The following is a 22,878-nucleotide window of genomic DNA, read 5'->3' as shown; positions in this document are numbered from 1 at the left end:
GAAGATTGATGCTTGAGAGGCCAGGAAAGGGGTGGGGAGGGTACTGGGATTTTGTAGTTGTGTGACATTTCCTCTTTCTTCATCCTGAGGTGGATGTGAAGGTCTTTGCATCACCCTCACCTCAAGTTACCGAGGGGGAGCTTCATGGGCACCTCTTAGAGAGAGCTAAGTGTCCTCTGGATTCAGTGAGCATGCAGAGATTGGTACAAGACTCATGATGAAAGAAGGAATTGGCAAGGGAAAGACTAAAGTAGCCACTATTAGTTTCCTAGGGCTGCTGTAACAAAGTACCCTGAACTGTGTGGCATAAAACACTAGAAATCTATTTCACAGTTATGGAGGCTACAAGTCAGGAATCAAGATGTTTAGCAGCATCATTGCTTCTTCCAGTTTTTGGTGGCCCCAGGCATTCCATGGCTTGTGGCAGCTCATTCCCAATCTCTACTTCTGTCTTTTCCTTCCATGTCTCTGTCTTCACATTGTCTTATAGAGACACCAAACATATTGGATTAAGGACCCATCTCTTTCAGTATGACCTCCTCTTAACTAATAACATCTTTAATAACCCCATTTCCAAATTAGGTCACATTCTGAGGTATTGGGGGTTAAGACAGGACTTTGACTTTGTTTTTTTGGGGGAACACAATTTAACCCATAACATGGCTCTTGGAAGCAAAGGAACAGAGATACATTTAAACAAATTGTTATTTTCACCAAAGGGGAACAAATTAAATGAGTGTTTCCTGGGAACCAGATCTTGACCAGCCTGGAATGTTTTAAAAAGAACTCTGCTCAAATGTGGACTTCTGGAGCACAGGGGTTGAGGATCAGCACTGTAAGAACTGTTGAGGATCAACAATCAGTCAGAAGACACTCATTGTCCAAGACAGGGGAAAGGTCATGTAGCTTCCCAGTGGGGAATTTCCAAGGTCTCCCTCAAAACACCTCATGAAAGAAAGAGTAAGTTCTTTCCTGCCTCTTAACTTCACTCTTCCCCCCTGCTCTCCCTTCTAGGATGATCAAAGTCCAAAATTAGTGAGATGAGTAGGGAACTGACAGAGAAAAGAGAGAAGCCAACCATACTTCTATATGCCACACTGGCAGCCATGTTGAGAGGGTGAGCAATAATGAAATGCTCTGGATTATGAGGGTGCAAAGAAACTCTTTGATTATTTTTTAATTTTTGATTCATATCAAGGTTTTTGATTCATATCAAGAAGATTAAATACAGGTGGCTCAAGATGCCCATAAGAGAAGGTGGGGAGCTATGCCATCCATGGGAGTAGAATGCAATTCCACCATATGGTATGGCCACAACGCTTGGCATTGTCAGAATTCACATGGAGAACAGGACAGGCATTTTCTATAAAGAATGGTCAACAGGGCATCTTCCCAGGGTTAAGGGTTTCTAGTAGTAGGAGGCAGAGAAGGCAATGACATCCCACTCCAGTACTCTTGCCTGGAAAATCCCATGGACGGAGGAGTCTGGTAGGCTGCAGTCCATGGGGTCGCTAAGAGTTGGACATGACTGAACGACTTCATTTTCACTTTTCACTTTCATGCATTGGAGAAGGAAATGGCAACCCACTCCAGTGTTCTTGCCTGGAGAATCCCAGGGACGGAGGAGCCTGGTGAGCTGCCGTCTATGGGGCTGCACAGAGTCGGACATGACTGAAGTGACTTAGCAGTAGCAGCAGCAGTAGTAAGAGGTTATTGAATAGAAGCCGGGGTGACAAGAGTCAAAGGAGGCTTCCCAAGAGGTCATCTGGAGAAGACAGTCAGCCTCAGGGAAATAGAGGCCCAGAATTCCCAGGGGTGGGGGCAGATATTCACTCTGGAGTCCATAGGAATGGTACCTGGTGTGTTGCCTAACAAGTCTAAAGCCTTTCAATGTCTGGCAGTGACAGTATGGATTAAGTTAGACCCTTCCTGACCCTCATCTTTATCTATGCTTCTCCAGGGACTTCCCTGGGGGTCCAGTGGTTAAGACTCTATGCTTCCAATGCAGTAGGCACAGGTTCGATCCCCGGTCAGGGAATTAAGATCCTGCATGCCCCTGGGTGGGGCCAAAAAATAAATAAATAAATAAAAAATCTACTTATACTTCTCCACGGAGAAGGCAATGGCACCCCACTCCAATACTCTTGCCTGGAAAATCCCATGGACGGAGGAGCCTGGTAGGCTGCAGACCATGGGGTCATGAAGAGTCGGACACGACTGAGCGACTTCCCTTTCACTTTTCCCTTTCGTGCATTGAAGAAGGACATGACAACCCACTCCAGTGTTCTTGCCTGGAGAATCCCAGGGACAGGGGAGCCTGGTGGGCCACCGTCCATGGGGTCACACAGAGTCGGACATGACTGAAGTGACTTAGCAGCAGCAGCATACTTCTCCAAATCTGGAGGAGCCAGAAGGGAACCTAGCACTGAACTGGGGATGGGAAAGTGGGAAAGTAAGAGGGGCGAATTCAGCCTCTTCCCTGGAGGCAGGCTGGTAGTTGTGGGAGAGCAAAGCTGTAAATAGGAGTTCTGTTTCTTAAAGTAGGCTGGACATATGAATGATTGAACTCATACTGTTTGGAGAACTAAAGTTGCCAGAGGATTTTTTAGGCCTAAGAATGATAAGGACCTATGGGTTCTGTTCTAGATTTCACTCAAGGAGCTGGAAAGAACTGTCTTGAGATTGGAGAGTCACAGTGTTGGCTGGGAAGAGGGGAAGTAAAGTTTTCTGGTGCACTCCCAGCATCCTAATTGTTCAATATAAAATTATCCCAGCTTGTCTAATTTCTAGTCAAGTGTGCTTTACCCTTGGCCTCATCTTGTGGAAACAGATTGGTAGGGAGAGCTGGAATAGTGGTGAAGAATGATTCTTTTTACCCTCAGAATCAATTCTGCTTCTTCAACTTTTTTTTGAATTAGGAGTTTGGGCCATGGATGGTGGGGATAGAAAATGTCTCATGGTTTCATTCCCTATCAAAAGCAGCAGTATGATCTAGAAACTTTTTAGAAGTACAGAATCTCAGGCTCCACCCCAGGCATACTGAATCATTCTGGGAGTATGGCCCTGCAATCGGTGGTTTTTCAAGCTTGCTAAAGTTTGAGAAGCACTGGTTTAAAGCTATAGCTCTCCACACTGATTGTATGCTAGAATCACCTGGGGGACATTTTCAACAGTACATTTCCCCAAGTTGAGTACTGCATATGTAGCTGTATCTTAAGTACAGTTTTTCAAAATGTAATGAGCATACAGATTCCCTGGGACTTTTGTTAAAATTTAGATCATATCTTGGTAGTTCTTTTTTTTTTAAGCTAAACTTTATTATTATCATTAGGCCACATGGCACGTGGGATCTTAGATCTTAGTTTACCAACCATGGATTGAACCCATTTGTGGGTTCATGCAGTGTAAGTGTGAAATTGTAACCACTGCACTGCCAGGAAAGTCCTTATCTTGGTCATTCTGAGGTCAGGACCAAGCATCTACATTTACTTTTTTCCTCCAGCTTTACAGAGATATTACTGAAATATACGTAAGTTTAAAGTGTACAATGTGATGTTTGATACATGTATACATTATAAATGTATATTTAACTAATACACACCCACACACATATATTTAACTAACAACAAGTCTAGTGGGCTGCAGTCCATGGGGTCACAAAGAGTCAGACACGACTGAGCAACTAACACTTTCACTTCAGCAACAAGGTTAGTTGAAACCTTTATCCCCTACCATAATTACCTTTTCTGTGTGTGGTGGTAATATTTAAAATTTACTCTATTAATTTTCAAGTATGAATACATTACAGTCAATTATAGTTACCATACTGCTGTATACTAGAGCCCCAGATACATTAGCTCCTCATCTTGTAGTTGAAAGTTTGTGTTCTGTGATCAACATCTGCCTCTTCCCCCCACCCCCTAGGCCACAGTAGCCACCATCCTACTCTGTGTTTCTATAAGTTCAGCTGTTTTTAGCTTCCACATATAAATGAAAAGATACAATATAGGTCTTTCTCTACTTGACTTATTTCACTTAGCATAATGACCTCAAAGTCCATCAATGTAGCTGCAAAAGGCATGCTTTCCTTCTTGCTTTATGGATAAATGATATTACATTGTATACATTTTCTTTATCTATTCATCCACTGTTGGAAACGTAGATTATTTCCATGCTTTGGCTATTATAAAATAATCCTACAATGAACATGGAGGTGCAGATATTTCTCTGAGATTGTAATTTCATTTCCTTTGGATATATACCTAGAGGTGGGATTGCAGGATCATATGGTAGTGGTATTTAAACAATTTTGAGGAACCTCCATACTGTTTTCCATTCAATTGTGCACAAGGGTTCCCTTTTCTCCACAGCCTCGAATATACTTGCTGTCTCTTGTCTTTTTGATAATAGACAGTTAAAAGGTGTGGCATTTGGCTCATTGTGGTTTTGACTTGCATTTCCCTGATGATTAGTGATGCTAAGTATTTTTCATGTACCTGTTGGCCATTTGTTGTCTTTAGAGAAATGTCTATTCAAGTCCTTTGCCTATTTTCTAGTTGGATGATTTGATTTTTGCTGTTGAGTTGTATGGGTTCCTTACATATTTTGGATATTAACTCTTTATCATATAGGTGGTTTACAAATATTTTTCCTATTCTCTAGGATGCCTTTCGGAGAAGGCAATGGCACCCCACTCCAGTACTCTTGCCTGGAAAATCCCATGGACAGAGGAGCCTGGTAGGCTGTAGTCCATGGGGTCGCTAAGAGTTGGACACAACTGAGCTACTTCCCTTTCACTTTTCCCTTTCATGCATTGGAGAAGGACATGACAACCCACTCCAGTGTTCTTGCCTGGAGAATCCCAGGGACGGGGGAGCCTGGTGGGCTACCGTCTATGGGGTCGCACAGAGTCGGACACGACTGAAGCGACTTAGCAGCAGCAGCAGCAGCAGGATGCCTTTACATTTTGCTGATTCTTTTGCTGTGTGGAAGCTTTTTAGTTTGATATAGTCTCATTTGTTTATTTTAGCTTCTGTTGCCACATCCAAAAAATCTTTAATAAGACCAATGTCAAGGAGCTTCTTAAATCCTGGGTTTCCTTCTAGGAACTTTAAGGTTTCATTCTTATGTTTATTATGTCTTATCCATTTTGAGTTAGTGTTTTTGAGTGGTGTAAGATAGGGATCCAATTCCATTCCTTTGCATGTGAATATCCAATTTTCCCAACATCATTTATTGAAGAGACTATGTTTCCCCCACTGTGTATTCTTGGCTTCCTTGTCAAATATTAGTTTACCATATATGTGTGGGTTTCCTTCTCGGCTGTTGATTCTGTTCTATCAGTCTACATGCCAGTTTTTATGCCAATAATATAATGTGATTATCATAGCTTTGTAATATAGTTTGAAGTTATGGAGTGTGATGCATCCAGCTTTGTTCTTTTCTCAGGATTGCTTTGACTGTTTGGGGTCTTACATGATTCCATACAAAACTTAGGATCATTTTTCCTATTTTTGTGAAAAGTGCCATTGGAAATTTGATAGGGATTGCACTGAATTTATAGGTGGCTTTGGGTAGTATGGACATTTTACTTATACTGATTCTTCTGATCTGTGAACATGAGACATCTTTTCATTTATTTGTGTCTTCTTCAATTTCTTTCATCAATGTTTTATAATTTTCAGTGCAGAGCTCTTTCCCATTTTGGGTAAACTTATTCCTAAGTTTTTTAATCTTTTTAATGCTATTCTAAACTGGATTGTTTTCTTTTTCAGATAGTTTGTTGCTAGTGTATAGATATGCAACTGATTCTTACAGGTTGATTTTGTATCCTGACTTTACTGAATTTGTTTGTTAGTTTTAACAGTTTTTTGGTGGAATCTTTAGGGAGATATACATATGCATGTATATATATGTGTGTGTGTGTATGTGTGTGTGTGTATAATATGTGTGTGTGTTATATACATGTATGTGATTATGAAATCTGCAGAGACAATCTTCTTCCTTTCTTATTTGGACATCTTTTTTTTTTTTCTTTGCCTTGCCTAGTTGCTCTGGCTAGGACTTTAAAACACTGTGTTGAATTGTGTTGAATAGGAATTGTAAGAGTGGGCACGTCTTGTTCTTGATCTTAGTGGAAAGCTTTCAACCTTTCCCCCTTGAGTATAATGTTAGATATGGGTTTGTCATATATGGCCTTTATTACATTGAGGTACATTCCTTCTATATTCAATTTGTTGTAAGTTTTTAACCAGTGAAAGGATGTTGAATTTTGTCAAGTATCTATATTCCTTTTCCCCCTGGCTTTATTGAGATATAATTGGCATGTAACATTTGTAGGTTTAAGATGTGCAAATGGTCATGGTAGTTTAGTCGCTAAGTTGTATCTGACTCTTGTGTCCTTATGGATTGTAGCCTGCCAGGCTCCTCTGCCAATGGGATTTCCCAGGCAAGAAAGTGGAGTGGGTTGCTATTTCCTTCTCCAGGGGATCTTCCCAACACAGGGACTGAACCTGGGTCTCCTGCATTGCAGATGGATTCTTTATCGACCGAGCTACCAGGGAAGCCCAAGATGAGCAAGTAGTGATTTTATATTTGTATACATTGCAACATGGTTACCACGATAAGATTAGTTAACACATCCATCACCTCATAGTTACAAATTTGTGTGGGTGTGGTGAAAACTTTTAAAATCTACTCTCTTAGCAACTTTCAAATATAAAACACAGCTTTATTAACTATAGTCACCAGGCTTTGAAGGCAGGAGAAGGGGGCGACCGAGGATGAAATCATTGGATGGCATCACCAACTCAATGGACATGAGTTTGAGCAAACTCTGGGAGATGGTGAAGGACAGGCAGGCCTGGCGTTCTACAGTTCATGGGGTTGCAAACAGTCGGACATGACTGAGAGACTGAACAATAAAATCATGTTTTGCTTATTACAGAACTTATTCATCTTATAACTGGAAGTTTGTACCCTTTAACTACCTTTACCCATTACCTTACCCCTACCTCCCTTTGTTTTGTTTTGTTTTGTTTTAGATTCCCCATATAAGTGAGATCATGGAGTATTTGTCTTTTTCTGTCTGCCTTATTTCACTTAGCATAATACCCTCAAGATTCATCCATTTTGTCACACACGGCATCTACATTCCTAGCAAGCTCCTAGGTGAGGTTGATACTACTGGTGTGGGGACCACACTTAAAGTCCTAGGACTTGGAGCTATCTCCTGAATATTGTGTACGCATTACTTTGCCAACAAAGGTCCGTCTAGTCAAGGCTATGGTTTTTCCTGTGGTCACGTATGGATGTGAGAGTTGGACTGTGAAGAAGGCTGAGCGCCAAAGAATTGATGCTTTTGAACTGTGGTGTTGGAGAAGACTCTTGAGAGTCCCTTGGACTGCATGGAGATCCAGCCAGTCCATTCTGAAGGAGATCAGCCCTGAGATTTCTTTGGAAGGAATGATGCTAAAGCTGAAACTCCAATACTTTGGCCACCTCATGCGAAGAGTTGACTCATTGGAAAAGACTCTGATGCTGGGAGGGCTTGGGGGCAGGAAGAGAAGGGGACAACAGGGGCTGAGATGGCTGGATGGCATCACTGACTCGATGGACGTGAGTCTGAGTGAACTCTGGGAGTTGGTGATGGACAGGGAGGCCTGGTGTGCTATGATTCATGGGGTCGCAAAGAGTCGGACAAGGCTGAGTGACTGAACTGAAATGAACTGAACTGAACTGATAAATATTTTGTGAGGAGAGGATTCATAGTTCCCACGAGTCTCAAGCAGTCTTGGACTTAAAAAATATCAAGAACCATTGTCTTAAAGGAAATTATGTTATAATCAGCTGAGTTAAGAAGTTTTTATAAAGGAAGGGATAAATCAGGAGTTTGGCATTAATATATACATACTACTATATATAAAATAGATAAACAACAAGGACCTACTTACAGCACAGGGAACTATACTCAAAATCTTGTAATAATCTATGATGGAAAAGAATCTGGACAAGAATATATGTGTGTGTGTGTGTGTACACATATACATATATTTAGAACTGAATCACTTGAAACCAACACAATATTGTAAATCTAAGATATTTCAGTAAAAAATAAGTGTTTATGAGACTTAAAAATACAGATTTGGAGAGGGACCAACAGAGATACCTATGGTAGGAGTTCATGGGAGTCTTTTGCTTGTAAAAGGCATAAGGCTGTACTTTTAAATATTCTCTTTCTCTTGAGGATGGAGGGTGGGCAGGGAGAGGTTTTCTTTATCTTCATGCCCACAGGAAGCTGAGTGCCTTAGCATTGGTACTTGGTCCCTCTGGGATTTTCTTGTTCTTCTGTTGCTTCTCCACCATTTCCCAGAGAGCAGTATAAGGAGATGGAAATGAAACAAAAGACAAACCTCCTGGAAAAATGACCACTGGAGGTTGCTTTTATTTATTTACTTATTTTTGGAGGTTGCTTTTGAAATACAGACTCCAAGGCCTCAGTCTAGATCCCCTGGATCAGCCAGAGAGGCGGGGTGAGTCCACGAACCTGCATATTTAAACACACTTCAAATGATTCCAGTGTGGTCCTCTCGAGCCACGCTGTGAGAAGCCTGGATCTATTATTTTCTGAGCATTATGCTGGCTTTAATAAAACAAATTAAATCTCTAGATGCATCACAAATCCAATTTCTTGGCTACCCATGGTTATGAAAGCCAGGTATCTCTCTTTTCTTATTACACTTCCAGCTTGGGTCATTTCCTCTTAAGAGTCCAACTCCCCTGTGCCCTCAGGTGAAGTCAGAGCATTACTCCTTACTTGCCTTCCTAATTGCTGGGAAGAGCTACTGTGCCAGGTTTTGCAACATCTTCACCGTACCCTGGAGGGGAACCATCCCAGTGGTGGGCCTAGTACTTTTCTCTTTGTAACATGCTTTGTCGAGTCAGTGAAGTTTATAAAGTGCTTCATGAGCTATTTGGACTCGAGGCATTGCATAAAGAGATTATGCAAACAGAATGGCATCCACACTGCAGGCAGGTGGTGAGAATTCGCCTTTCCTCCCCTCCTACCTGTCCCAGCCTTGGGGAGAATTGGAGTGCAGATCTGCTGGGAAATCTTTGCAGAGAGAAAGGCTGAGCTATTAAAAGTGTGCAGTTGGTAACACAAGCTGGTAACACCTGCAGGCTAGAGGGTGCATCATGGGATGAGATGGATTGGGATATTGGATGTTAATGCTTTGAGTAGAAAAATCTATTAACTGAGGGTATGATAATATTATCATTTACCAAGCATCCACTATAGGTCAGGTACTGAACTGGGTGTCTGCTTATATATCTTATTTGATTCTCATCACAATGCTGTGAGGAAAGGCATTTTTATCCCAATATCACAAAAAGGGAAGCTGAGGTTCAAGGGCCTCTTGATGAAAGTGAAAGAGGAGAGTGAAAAAGTTGGCTTAAAACTCAACATGCAGAAAACTAAGATCATGGCATCTGGTCCCATAACTTCATGGCAAATAGATGAGGAAACAGTGGAAACAGTGACAGACTTTATTTTTTTGGGCTCCAAAATCACTGCAAATGGTGGCTGAAGCCATGAAATTAAAAGACAGTTGCTCCTTGGAAGAAAAGCTATGCCCAAGCTAGACAGCATATTAAAAAGCAGACACATTACTTTGCCAACAAAGGTGTGTCTAGTCAAAGTTACGGTTTTTCCAGTCGTCATGTGTGGATGTGAGAGTTGGACTATAAAGAAAGCTGACTGCCGAAGAATTGATGCTTTTGAACTGTGGTGTTGGAGAAGACTCTTGAGAGTCCCTTGGACAGCAAGGAGATCCAACCAGTCCATCCTAAGGGAGATCAGTCTTGAATATTCATTGGAAGGACTGATGCTGAAGCTGAAACTCCAATACTTTGGCTATCTGATGTGAAGAACTGACTCATTGGAAAAGTCCCTGATGCTGAGAAAGATTGAAGGCGGGAGGAGAAGGGGACGACAGAGGAATAGATAGCTGGATGGCATCACCGACTCAATGGACACAAGTTTGAGTACACTCTGGGAGTTCGTGATGGACAGGGAGGCCTGGCGTGCTGCAGTCCATGGGGTTGCAGAATCAGACATGACCGAGCAACTGAACTGAACTGAACTGAGGCTCAAGGGAAATGTGGTGAATTTGGTCCAGATCATACAATTACCAAGTAGAAGAACTAAGATTCTAAACCATGTTTTTAACCACAACCATCTTCTTGCCACTATTCAGCTCTGCATCCCCTAATATTTGGGAGGTTAATAGACAAAAAGGAAAGAGAACAAGAGAAATGTAAGACTGCTATTGTAACAAACACAAATCCCTTTCTGGCTTATCTTTATGCCAAGGTTTGGGATATTCTTGCTATTACACAGACACTATTTATTTTATGTTGTACTTGGACAATGTTTCCACTTCTGCTGCAACAAAAATACAATTTTGAAAACAATTAGATGGCAATGGTATTTTGAAAATAATAACTCAATATGTTTTTTAATTTCCTTTTAGGTGTTACTCCCTTTCCACTATCTTGTGAGTCATAAGGTTTATGACTAGGAAGTGAATGGGAGAAATCAAAGATCATACACAAGGAAGGAGGAAGTGAAGAAGAGATGCTTCTATTCCACTGGGAAAGGAAGTTCTTACGGTTCTGGGAGAAAGAGCCAAGGAAAGAGAAAGAGGTTTAAGAGATCAAACATTAGTGTCCTTTCTTCATCCCCTGCTGATGGCTGAAATCTCAAGAGGTGAAGATGCATTAAGAAAATAGTTCCACATAGTTTGATGGGTGATGCCAAAAAGAGTGGGCTCATATCTTACTTCCTATTTAGGACTCTGGGGGAACTAGCTCACCAGGCACCCCTACAAGCACACAATACCCATAGAATATTCCAGAATGTTTCAGAAGATAACCTAGGTTTAATTGAGTTTGTCTTTTTGAAATCTGCCCTAGAGTTCTGACCTAACCACTTTAGACAGTTTTTAATTTAGTTTTGTTATTATGAGGAGTTCTTTTCGCCAGTTGTATTTGGAAACACATTTTCTCACTCTTTTTGTTCTAGTAGCATAACAGAGAAAGTCAAATTACGTGCAAGGCCAGAAAAACCTGACATCTGCTGTGGATGTTGAAACTTGTGATTCCTTATATGTCAAGGGGGAGAATTGGCTTCTCATTGCCTGCTCCCATTCCTGACAATACAGCATGGATATGAGCCACGACGTTAACACTTTGTGTTCACAGTGATGACACCCAAATACAGAGAAGAGAGTTGTGGCAGTGCCTCCCATGGATTAAGGGCCTTTTTGTTTGAATTCATTTCACACATGTAGGTTGACCTTACTTTAAGAAAATGGTATAGAATATTGCAGTTATTGGATATACCGAAAATAGACAATGACTTAATAACATCTGAAGCTGCCTGGGTTTAATGATTGGTGGTTCCTTGATGTCCTCACTATGTCCTGGCTATCCACTTCAGATGCTTGGTGAATTGCTTGCAAGGATGGTTCAATTTGTTCATGGCTTCCAATATCCACATCCTTTAGTAGTTCCCTCCTACACTGACTCTGGGCTTAGCCTTGTGACTTGCTTTGGCCAATGGGACCAGAGCATATGTAACATGAGCAGAAACCTGAAAAGTGCCTGCACATTGGGGCTTGTCCTTTTGGTGTGCTTGAAATCTTGCCATCAAGCCTAGGAAAGCCTACTGGAGGATTAGACACCATGTGGAGGAGAACGGGCAGTCAGCCAGCCTCCAGTCAGGCTGGCAGCTGACTATAGCTATGTGTGTGAGTCCCAACCAAGGTCAACCAGGGGAGCTCAAATCAGCAGAACCAGCCAGTTTAGCCCAGTGTAAACTGATGACCTACAGAATCGTGAGCTCAATAAATAGTTGTGCCTAAAGCCACTATGTATTTGGGTGGTTTGTTTTGCAACCAAATCTATATAGGTCTCAAGAATGTGGTTTAGTCAGTCTACTCAGAATTAGTTGGTTGGGTGGTGCATGACCTCATGGGAGACTTGGGTTCGACCTCTGGGTCAGAAAGATTCCCTGGAGAAGGGAATGGCTCCACACTCCAGTATTCTTGCCTGGAGAATTCCATGGACAGAGGAGCCTGGCGGGCTCCAGTCCATGAGGTCACAAAGAGTCAGACACGACTGAGTGACTAATACTTTCACGTGAAAGACAGATGAATAAAACAATGCAAATTTATTAACATGCTAAGAAGCAAGACTGATAGGTAGACAAGATGCTTATCAGTGCATTTTCTTCTTTAGGAGAATTTTCATGGGAACTTAAATTATACTCAGAAGGCAAACTTGATAGTAAAAAGTCAGCCTGAGGGAGGCAAGTGCTTGATCTCAAAGATAGACTGCTGCATGTATGTCCACTCTCATAGCATAAGAGATTTAGAAAGGAGGTGAGGTGGATGGAAAGGGGGAGAAGGGAAAGGAAGACCGAAATTCTTCCATTTTGATCTTCCTTTCCCTAGAATCCATGAGAACCACATCAAATATGCCTCTCTGAGGTCACACCCAGGTGGCTTTGCTTACCTGTGGAAATTATTACATCTTACAGATGAGCTTTTGTCATAGGTTGTCTCTGTGGCATTTTATGGTTGAGTTTTACATGTATTTTAATGTTATGTGAGGAATGGATTGAGTTGAGATGGATGGTTGATGGACACCAATCAAGAGGCTACTGCAGTGGTACAGGCAAGGGAAATGATGATTAAAATTAAGCTGTTGGTTGTGCAGAGAGGGAAAAGTAGATGGAATCGACCGCAAGCAGGGCAGTCAGGACTGGATGAAGGCAGGGAAAAAGGAGGGATCGAGGATGACGTCTGGGGTTTAGGATGGAGCAGTTTGGTGGTGCTATTTGCTGGATGAATTAAGTATATTTACCTTTGTTTTTTTCCTATAGAAAAAAAGAACAGGGACTCAGAGGTGTTATTTAATTAGGATGACTTGGGCACAGTTATGGCGCCACTAAGCCCTTAGTAAATGTCACATTTTATTTTCACTGCCTAGTCACACAGCTAGTCTGACTCCAAAGTCTATACTCTAAGCCAGTGCTTCTCAAACTTTAATGGGCTTATAAATCACCTGGATATCTTGTTAAAATGCAGATTCTTATTTAGCGCATCTAGGGTGAGGCTTTAGATTATTTCTCACAAGGTTCCAGGTGATGCTAACATTGCTGGTACACACTGTGTTCTGAGCAACAGGGAACTGGAACATTTACATGATCATCATCATAACACTTAATAATGTAATAATGTCACTTTTTGGCAGCAGTAACAGCTGAACGGTATGTCTCACGCTTACAATGTGTGGGTAAAGTATACATATGGGCTTCCCAGATGGTGCTAGTGGTAAAGAACCTGTCTGCCAATGCAGGAGACAAGAGACGCGGGTTCAATCCCTGGGTTGGGACGATCCCCTGGAGGAGGGCATGGCAACTCACTCCAGTATTCTTCCCTGGAGAATCCCATGGACAGAGGAGCCAGGTGGGCTACAGTCCATAGGGTCGCAAACAGTCGGACATGACTGAAGCAACTTAGCACACATGCATGCAAAGTATACATACCTACAAAGTATACATATACATAAAGAGTATTACCAGTAGCTATCTGTGTTTGGGCCTCCATTCTAAACTGGTAATGGAAACAGTTGGGATGGTTCTTGGAATGGAAGAGGTAGGCTATGAAGCTCTGAAATGGTAAGAGAATCAGTTCAGTTCAGTTGAGTTGCTCAGTTGTGTCCGACTCTTTGCGACCCCATGGACTGCAGCCTGCCAGGCTTCCCTGTCCATCACCAACTCCCGGAGTTTACTCAAACTCATGTCCATTGAGTCAGTGATGCCTTCCAACCATCTCATCCTCTGTTGTCCCCTTCTCCTCCCGCCTTCAATCTTTGCCAGCATCGGGGCCTTTTCCAATGAGTCAATTCTTCACATCACGTGGCCAAAGTATTGGAGTTTATTTCCTTTAGGATGGAGTGGTTGGATTTTCTTGCTGTCCAAGGGACTCTCAAGAGTCTTCTCCAACACCACAGTTAAAAAGCATCAATTCTTCAGCACTCAGCTTTCTTTATAGTTCAACTCTCACATCCATACATGACTAGTGGAAAAACCATAACTTTGACTAGATGGACCTTTGTTGGCAAAGTAATGTTTCTGCTTTTTAATATGCTGTCTAGGTTGGTCATAGCTTTTCTTCCAAGAAGCAAGCATCTTTTAATTTCATGGCTGCAGTCACCATCTGCAGTGATTTTGGAGCCCCCCCAAAAAGTCTTTCACTGTTTCCATTGTTTCCCCATCTATTTGCCATGAAGTGATGGGACCAAATGCCATGATCAGTTTTCTGAATGTTAAGTTTTAAGCCAACTTTGTCACTCTCCTCTTTCACTTTCATCAAGAGGCTCTTTAGTTCTTCTTCGCTTTCTACCGTAAGGGTGGTGTCATCTGCATATCTGAGGTTATTGATATTTCTCCTGGCAATCTTGATTCCAAGCTTGTGCTTCATCCAGCCCGGCATTTTGCATGACGTAATCTGCATACAAGTTAAATAAGCAGGGTGACAATGTACAGCCTTGACATACTCCTTTCCCTATTTGGAACCAGTCTGTTGTTCCATGGCTGGTTCTAACTGTTGCTTCTTGACCTGCATACAGATTTCTCAGGAGGCAGGTCAGGTGGTCTGGTATTCCCATCTCTTTGGGAATTTTCCACAGTTTGTTTGGTAAGAGACTAGGACATCTCAAAAAAGTACTGAATAATTTGATTTAATTTTGTGTATCCAAAGCAAGGACTTTGCACCTTCTTGATGAAATTCAAATACTCAGACAAGAATGAACCTTCATCTTCTAAGAAGAAACAAAATAGTTTTCTTTGGAGCAGAGGCTAGCAGAACTTTTCTGGGCATTACAACAGAGACCTAGGGCAGCCTTGCATAGAATGCCCTTGAAATGTAAGTGACGGAACTACATTTGACATTCTTTAATGCATAAAGACTCACCCCTCTTTAAGAAGCTATCTCCACTAGTTGACAGAACATAAAGAGCTAAAGAAGCTATCGCAGGCTGTCAGAAAATATTCAACTACATTAGTACAGGATCGGTTTGCTTGCTCAACAATTTAACCCAGGATGCTGTTGACAGATTTCTTAAGCAGCTCCATCAAACTGCATGCAACCTGACAGCATTTTTAAGAACTAAGCCCACATTTTTGTCAAAGAAAAACATTTTAAGCTGATTTCTCTGGGGAGGGGGGCGCCAAGGTGTAAAATAGTTTTCATGGGCTGTCAGAGGAATCATAGTGAGTTAGCATCAGAAGTGATTTTGATCACCACGCTTAAGGCTGGAAAAAGTGTAGAATCCACAGAAGTCACAGAATCTCAGAGTTGGTAAGAACTAAGCATAACCTCTCAAGATGCAACTGAGAAACACGAGGCTCAGAGAGGTGAGATGGCTTGCAGTAAGTCATACAACCAGTGAATGGCCATCCTTACTATAGCTTATTGCCACTACTGCTGGCACAAAATAATACACTGTTAAAATCTAAGAATTACAATTTTGCAGGGCCCACATTTCCATGAAGAGATTTATTAAAGCGCTTGGGGTACAGGGAAGAATGGGAGTCCCATGTCCAGATGGAAAGCTTTGGCTGTCTTCTGTCCTTGATAAATATGAGTTTTAGGCACATTCCATATTTTCCATATAGAAGCCTCTGACATTATCTCCTCCTTCACAGGAGAATTTAAAGCAGATGAAGAAATTTCTTTTTGCTTCTGGAAGTAGCAAGAACTCAGAGACACTCATGGGAAAGAAGGGAAGATGATCGTTGTTTGATAAGGGTTTCTACTTGAGCATTCTTTACAGACAACAAAGGTGCGTTCCATATGTTAATTATTGCAAAATTTATTTAGTCTTTCTGCTTTTGATTTTCTCTGGTTTTACTTCTGTTTTTTTCCTCCCTAAATTTTTATAATAAAATTCCTATAGAAAAATATTGAGTCCTCTTTCACATGACCTGAGGGAAGTAGAGTATCGGTTCATACTTGGGTTACAACAGCCAGGAACCTCACTTGCAGGATTAAAGTGCAGCACCCAGCAGGGCACCCAAGGCCATTAATGATTAGGCTTCTACCCCATTGACACCCACCTACTGTTTAGCCAGGGGGAACCCTATTTCTTTTCAAAATGCATCTTCCTTTTCTATAACTCTGTCTTTATGCCTGCTCTTCAATCTGCCTGGAATATCCAGGCCCCACTCCCTTCTACCTCGTGAGCATTTTCTCATCCAATTAGACCAGGTCAGCGTCTCCTCCTCTGTAAAGTCCTCGGCAGGGTCTCTGGTCAGAAGCAGTGGCTCTGTCTTCATGCTATTTATAACACTCTGCTCTTATCTTAACCACAGGGCCTTCTAATTACTCATTTACATGTGTGTCTCTCTGCAGGGACAGGCAAGCTTGGGCTGCTTATTTGGTCACCTGGTGAGCTCCAGAAAAACTACCACTGTCCTGGCCTCACCCCCAGAGATTTTGATTCAAAAAGTCTAGGGTGGGGCAAGGGCACTGATATTTATGCTGAAACTCCCCCGAGTGATTCGCATGTGCAACCAGTGCTGACAAAATACTGTGATGAGAAGGTTGGCTCTTTGCAGACCAGTATGCTTAATTGTCCCTTTAAGGATCCTTCTTCATTAAGTGCCCAGCACAGGGCCTGGCAACTAGAGTTGTGTAAACCCAGAAAGAGAAGCCAGTCCAAGTAGGCTCCTTTCAATATACAATTGCCAACTTTGTTGAATAGATCCACATTCTTAAAATGGATCCATGTTCTTAAAATCCACTGGAGTTAAGACAAGTACACAAGCATCACAACGAGGGAAGATGTAGCCCACTTTCATGTTTTCAACAGATCTGACTAACATCCAAATATGCTATTTTAAAAATAAACCTACAAGAAAGCTGTCTGGAGAATCATTTGTTTGCTATGAAGGAGGGCAGAAGTGGGAGGAGGTGGGGTTGAGATTTGTAACTTGGGGCTGATGTCCTGGTAGGTAACAAAAGGCTTTGACAGGGCCGTGTAGAGCAGCAGGAACACGACCGGATCCCACAGCCGTGATGGCTGGGTCTAGCTCCCAGCTGTCACAAGTTTTATGATCTTGTTCAAGGCACTTCACTTGTTTGTTCTCCTTTTTCCTCTCTGCAAAACAGGATGATGTTGTTATTACTGATATCTGGATACCTAGGTTTATCACGATGATTCAACAATATGCATAAGGTGCCTAAAACAATGCCTGATGCATAGTAAGCTCCCAAGGAACATTAGCTCTTTTATGATGATGATGACTATTATTATTACTAGGGGAGGTGGAGGCTTTGCTGGAGCAGGGAGCTGATGGAGTGAGTGGAGCCAGTCACCTAGCACAGAAGGAGATGAATGCAGTCTTGTTGTCCTCTGTTCTCTGTTTGATCTAATGTGTTAGAGGAAGCTGCTGCCTTTTATCTTTAAAGTATAAATGAAAAAGTGTCTGGGAGATGCCTTGGGGCACCTTGTCCATTCAACTAGAGAATGACCAATGATGGCACTCAGCTTTTCAAAAAAAAGCCTCAAGTGCATCATTTAAGCACAATTGGCTTGGGGCCTTTGGCCTAAAATATCATCACTTCCCTCCAGTCCTGCTGGGGGCAATTTCAGGTTTAAAGATTTATATATATATATATATATATAGTTCCCCCTCTATCAATTGTTTTTCTCTGGTGACTCTGAGAACATATCACACATTTCTGTTAAAGTAATTTCCTTCAGAAATGATATTGATTCACAGAAAATATATTTTATGACATCTTTCTTAAATTTCTTATGTGACTCTAGGGGAGAATTAACCCTTTGGCCACCACCTATTCTACCAAATGGAGAATACAGCATCATCTTCAGGTCAGACAGAAATCACCATCCCTCTGGGTTCCCTCTCAACATAAAAACCAAATTTCCAATGGCTATGCCTGATTGAATTCATTAAGAATGCAAAATTATTTTATACATTTGATATTTTGGCACAGGAGTACCGCCTCCCAATGTGATTGTAGCTGGAGATAAGGTCTTTTGAGAAGTGATTCAGGTCAAATGGGGCTATTAAAGTGGGTCTTGATCCAATCTGACCGGTGTCTTTAAAAGAAGAAAAAGATTAGGACACACAGAGAGACACAGCAGGGATGCACACCCCCCAGAGGGACGACACTGTGAAGAGGCAGCAAGAGGTCAGCCACTTGCAGGCCAAGGAGACAGGGCTCAGAAAAAACCAACTCTGACAGCGCCTAGATATGGGATTTCCAGCCTCCAGAACTGTGAAAATAAATTCCTGTAGCTGAAGCCATGGAGTCTGTGGAGTTTTGTTATGATAGCCCTAGTGAACTAGCATACTTCCCTTCTCTCTGTGCTGATCCCAAGGTACAGTACTATTCTGGTTTGTTCTTTCCCTTTCTGGCTGGATGTAGCTGGTGATGCACATAAAGAGGATGACTCTTTGGGCCATCATCTGGGCCGCCTGGACTCAGGTGTGCCCACAGGTCATAATCAGAGCAGTCTTAGCCTCCCACAGGGGCTGAGCTCTCTGTAAACAGTCCCCCTCTTCTAACCCCGCCCCCTTGTCCTGTCCAGAGAACAGGGTTGGGTTGTCAACCCTTCCCCCAGGGCAGGGTTGTCACCATGACTCTTCAATCAGAATTGAGAGCTTATTTCTTATTGGTTCACTTCCTGTAAAATCCACTTGAGAGAACTACGATGGTAATTACTGCTGCTTAACTGCTTTATCTTGCTTAAGAAGACAAATTTTAGCAAGGCTGGAAAGTAAATCATTTTTGTGGCCCCATTACACTGACAAATATGACATAATTTCAAATTATTCAAGAGTACATTCTCAACCCAAGTATATTCAGCATGTTTGCAGTTACCCTCTATCCAATATGACATCATCAAGGCTCTGTTATGACTTTTCCACAATTTCTAAAGCTAAATCTTCTTGAGAAGATTCCTCATATATTAGCTGACACTTGTTTTCCTTTCCTCAATGTCCATGGAGAAATAATTGAAAATAATAAGGCTTATAAACAACATTTAAAATGACAAATAAGCATTATTGAACATTTCCATGTGTGAGGCATTGTGCTATGCACTTAATCTTATTTTACCTCATTCACTTTGTTGTTCAGTTGCTAAGTCATGTCTGACTCTTTGTGACCCTATGGACCACAGCAGCTGACGCTAGGGGTAAAGAACCCACCTGCCAATGCAGAAGATGTAGGAAATGCGGGCTCAATCCCAGGCTTGGGAAGATCTCCTGGAGGATGGCATGGCAACTCACTCCAGTATTCATGCCTGGAGAATCCCATGGACAGAGAAGCCTGGCGGGCTATGGTACATAGGGTCACAAAGAGTTGGACACGACTGAAGTGGCTTAGGATGCTTGCACGGACTGCAGCATGCCAGGCTTCCCTGTCCTTTACTACCTTCCAGAGTTTGCTCAAACTCGTGTCCATTGAGTTGGTGATGACATCCAACTACCTCATCCTCTGTCATTAATTCTTCAGATAATTTTGGAATTAGCTGCTATTAATATATCCATTTTGTGGATAAGAAAATGGAAAGAAATACTGAGAAGTTACCAAAACTGTCTTATTACAGAACTTTATGGAATAAAAGAACAAACTTATATAGAATTTTATCTCTTGTCCATCTTACCATGAGCTTTGAATGTTTAACTTTTAATAACACCAAGAATAGCTTATCTAAAAATAATCTGTATATATCTGGGGAACAGTGTGATACAATGAGGGAAAAAACACTCCCTAAAACCAGACATGGAGAAGGAAATGGCAGCCCACCCCAGTATTCTTGCCTAGAGAATCTCATGGACAGAGGAGCCTGGCAGGCTATGGTCCATGGGTCACAAAGAGTCAGACATGACTGAAGCAACTTAGCCACAGAAGAACCAGACAAGGGTAAAACATTAGCTCTGCTCTTGACTAACTCTATGACCTTGGAAAAACTCCTGAACTTAGTGAAGCATCAGTGGATTCAACTATGCATGGGGTTCATGTTACAACACTCACAGTATGCAAGTCTTTGTGTGGACATATATATTCACTCCTTTTGGGTAGATACTTAGGAGTAGAACTGCTGGGGCATATGGTAGATTTATGCTTAACCTTTTCAAAAGATAATTTGATTGATGTATTTTTGGCTGTGCTGGGTCTTCATTGCTGTGTGGACTTTTCTCTAGTTGTGGTGCTCGGGGTTCTCATTGAGGTGGCTTTTCTCATTGTGGAGCATGGGCTCTTGGGCGAATTGGCTTCAGTAGTTGTGGTTCCCCAGCTCTAGAGCATAGGTTCAATATTAATAGTTGTCACACAAGGGCTCAGCTGCTCCGCAGGATGTGGGATCTTCCCAGATCGGGGACCGAACCCATGTCTCTTGCAGTGGCAGGTGGTTTCTTTACCACTGAACCACCAGGAAAGCCCTGTGCTTAACCTTTTAAGATACTACAAAACTATTTTCCAAAATGGCAGTATTACTTTACATCCTACCAGCAGTGTATGAGAGTTCCTGTTTCTTCACACTTGTTAGTGTCTGCTGTATTGAATACAACCATTCTAGCCATTGTAGAAGTAGGAAATGGTATTTCATCATGGGCTGAACGTGCACTTCCCTAATGACTTATAATAGGGAGCTTTTTTTCATATGTTCGGTATCTGTTTGTATATTTGCTTTGATAAAATTTCTATTCAAATCTGTCCATGTTTTAATTGGATTGTCTCATTCTTTTGTTGTAAGAGCTATTTGTAGGTTCTGGATAAACATCTGCTGGAATTCTTTTACCTTGATTCTGAATTTCCCAATATCAAGTGCACCATACTATACAGGGTACTTAATAAATATTTGACAAGAATGATTCTGATGATACTATTCCAGTGTAGTTTAGTTCAACAGATTTTGATTGAGTAATGACAACATGCTAGGCATATACGGGGCATTGGAGATTCCATAGAGAACACAACAGACGAATATTTCTGCTCTCAGTGAAGTGAGGAGTCATCATTAATGGTCAAATGGCTATAGGATGGAAAAGCCTGGAACTGAGGCCAGACAGTCTTCTTTGAGACTTGGGTTCTCAGACTCTCTATACAGCCTGGCACAAGTATAGTCAAATGTACTAAACTTCTGTTCAAGAATCTGATTCCCCCACCATCATTAAAAAGTCTACAAATAGGGCTTCCCTTGTGGCTCAGTGGTGAAGAGTCTGCCTGCCAATGCAGGAGACATGGATTTGATCCCTGATCTGGGAGGATTCCACATACCATGGAGCAAATGAGCCTGTGGGCCACAAGAATTGAGGCCATGTGCTCTAGAGCCCGGGAGCCACAACTACTGAGGCCATGTGCCGCGACTACTGAAGCCTGCTCACCTTGAACCTGTGCTCCACAAGAGAAGCCACCACAGTGCGAAGCCCACACACCACAACTAGAGGGTAGCTCCCCCTGCTCATCGCAACTGAGAAAAGCCTGCACAGCAATGAAGACCCAGCACAGCCAAAATAAATAAATAAACTAAACTATAAAAAGTCTACAAATAATAAATGCTAGAGAGGGTGTGGAAAAAAGGGAACCCTCCTACACTGTTGGTGGGAATGTAAATTGGTGCAGCCATAGTGGAGAACAGTATGGTGGTTTCTCAAAAAATTAAAAATGGAATTTCCATATGATCCAGCAATCCCACTCCTGGGCATATATTTATAATTGGACAAAACTATAATTTGAAAAGATACATGCACCCCAATGTTTATAGCAGCACTATTTACAATAGCCAAAACATGGAAACAACCTAAATGTCCATTGATAGATGATTGGATAAAGAAAATGTGGTGTGTATGTATATATATATACACACATGTATATAGACACACAAAAGAATACTATTCAGCCATAAAAAAGAATGAAATAATGCCATTTGCAGCAACACGGATAGACCTAGAGATTATCATACTAAGTGAAGTGAGTCAGAAAGAGAAAGACAAATACCATATGATATCACTTGTATGTGGAATCTAACATATGACACAAAGGAACTTTTATGAAACTGCAATAGATTCATAGACATAGGGAACAGACTTGTGGTTGCCAAAGGGGAAAGGGGATGGGAGAGGGAAGGATTGGGAGTTTGGTGTTAGCAGATTCAAACTATTATATATTGAATGGATAAATGATAAGGTTCTACTGTATACCACAGGGAACTATAATTGATATCCTATGATAAACCATAATGGAAGAGAATATGAAAAAGAATGTAGATATATGTGTAACTGAATCACTTTGCTGTTGAGCAAAAATTACCACAACATTGTTAATTAACTATACTTCCATAAAATTTAAAATAATCTTATTCCCAGTGTGACTCAAATCTTTTTGGTCACTATCTGGTACCAGGGAAATCCCAAATTCCACATATATTTGTATAAATATGAATCAAATATATATACGAGTCATATATATTTAAAAGTGAAAACTGTCATTGGAGTAAAACTATTTATTTGGGTTAAGCCTATAGATAGATGATTCCCTTATTTGCCACACACATGTAACCCTGTATTTTCCTAGTTGGCTCATAGTCCATCTCTCCCCTTCTCTGACACAATTCTCTTCTATTTTTCCATATTGTTGGTCTAAGAAACCCCCACTCAGAAGTTCTGGGGACCAATCTCACCAGACTTACAGGTAGGGAACTTTGTTTCATATCTTTAGGAAGCAGACTACTAAAAGATCAGTGGAGTCAGTTTTTCACATTGATGTCAAGACA

The sequence above is a fragment of the Bos javanicus genome, chromosome X (genome assembly GCF_032452875.1).
Source record: "Bos javanicus breed banteng chromosome X, ARS-OSU_banteng_1.0, whole genome shotgun sequence".
In the NCBI taxonomy this organism is placed as follows: domain Eukaryota; kingdom Metazoa; phylum Chordata; class Mammalia; order Artiodactyla; family Bovidae; genus Bos; species Bos javanicus.
Note: the sequence above shows the minus strand (reverse complement) of the source record.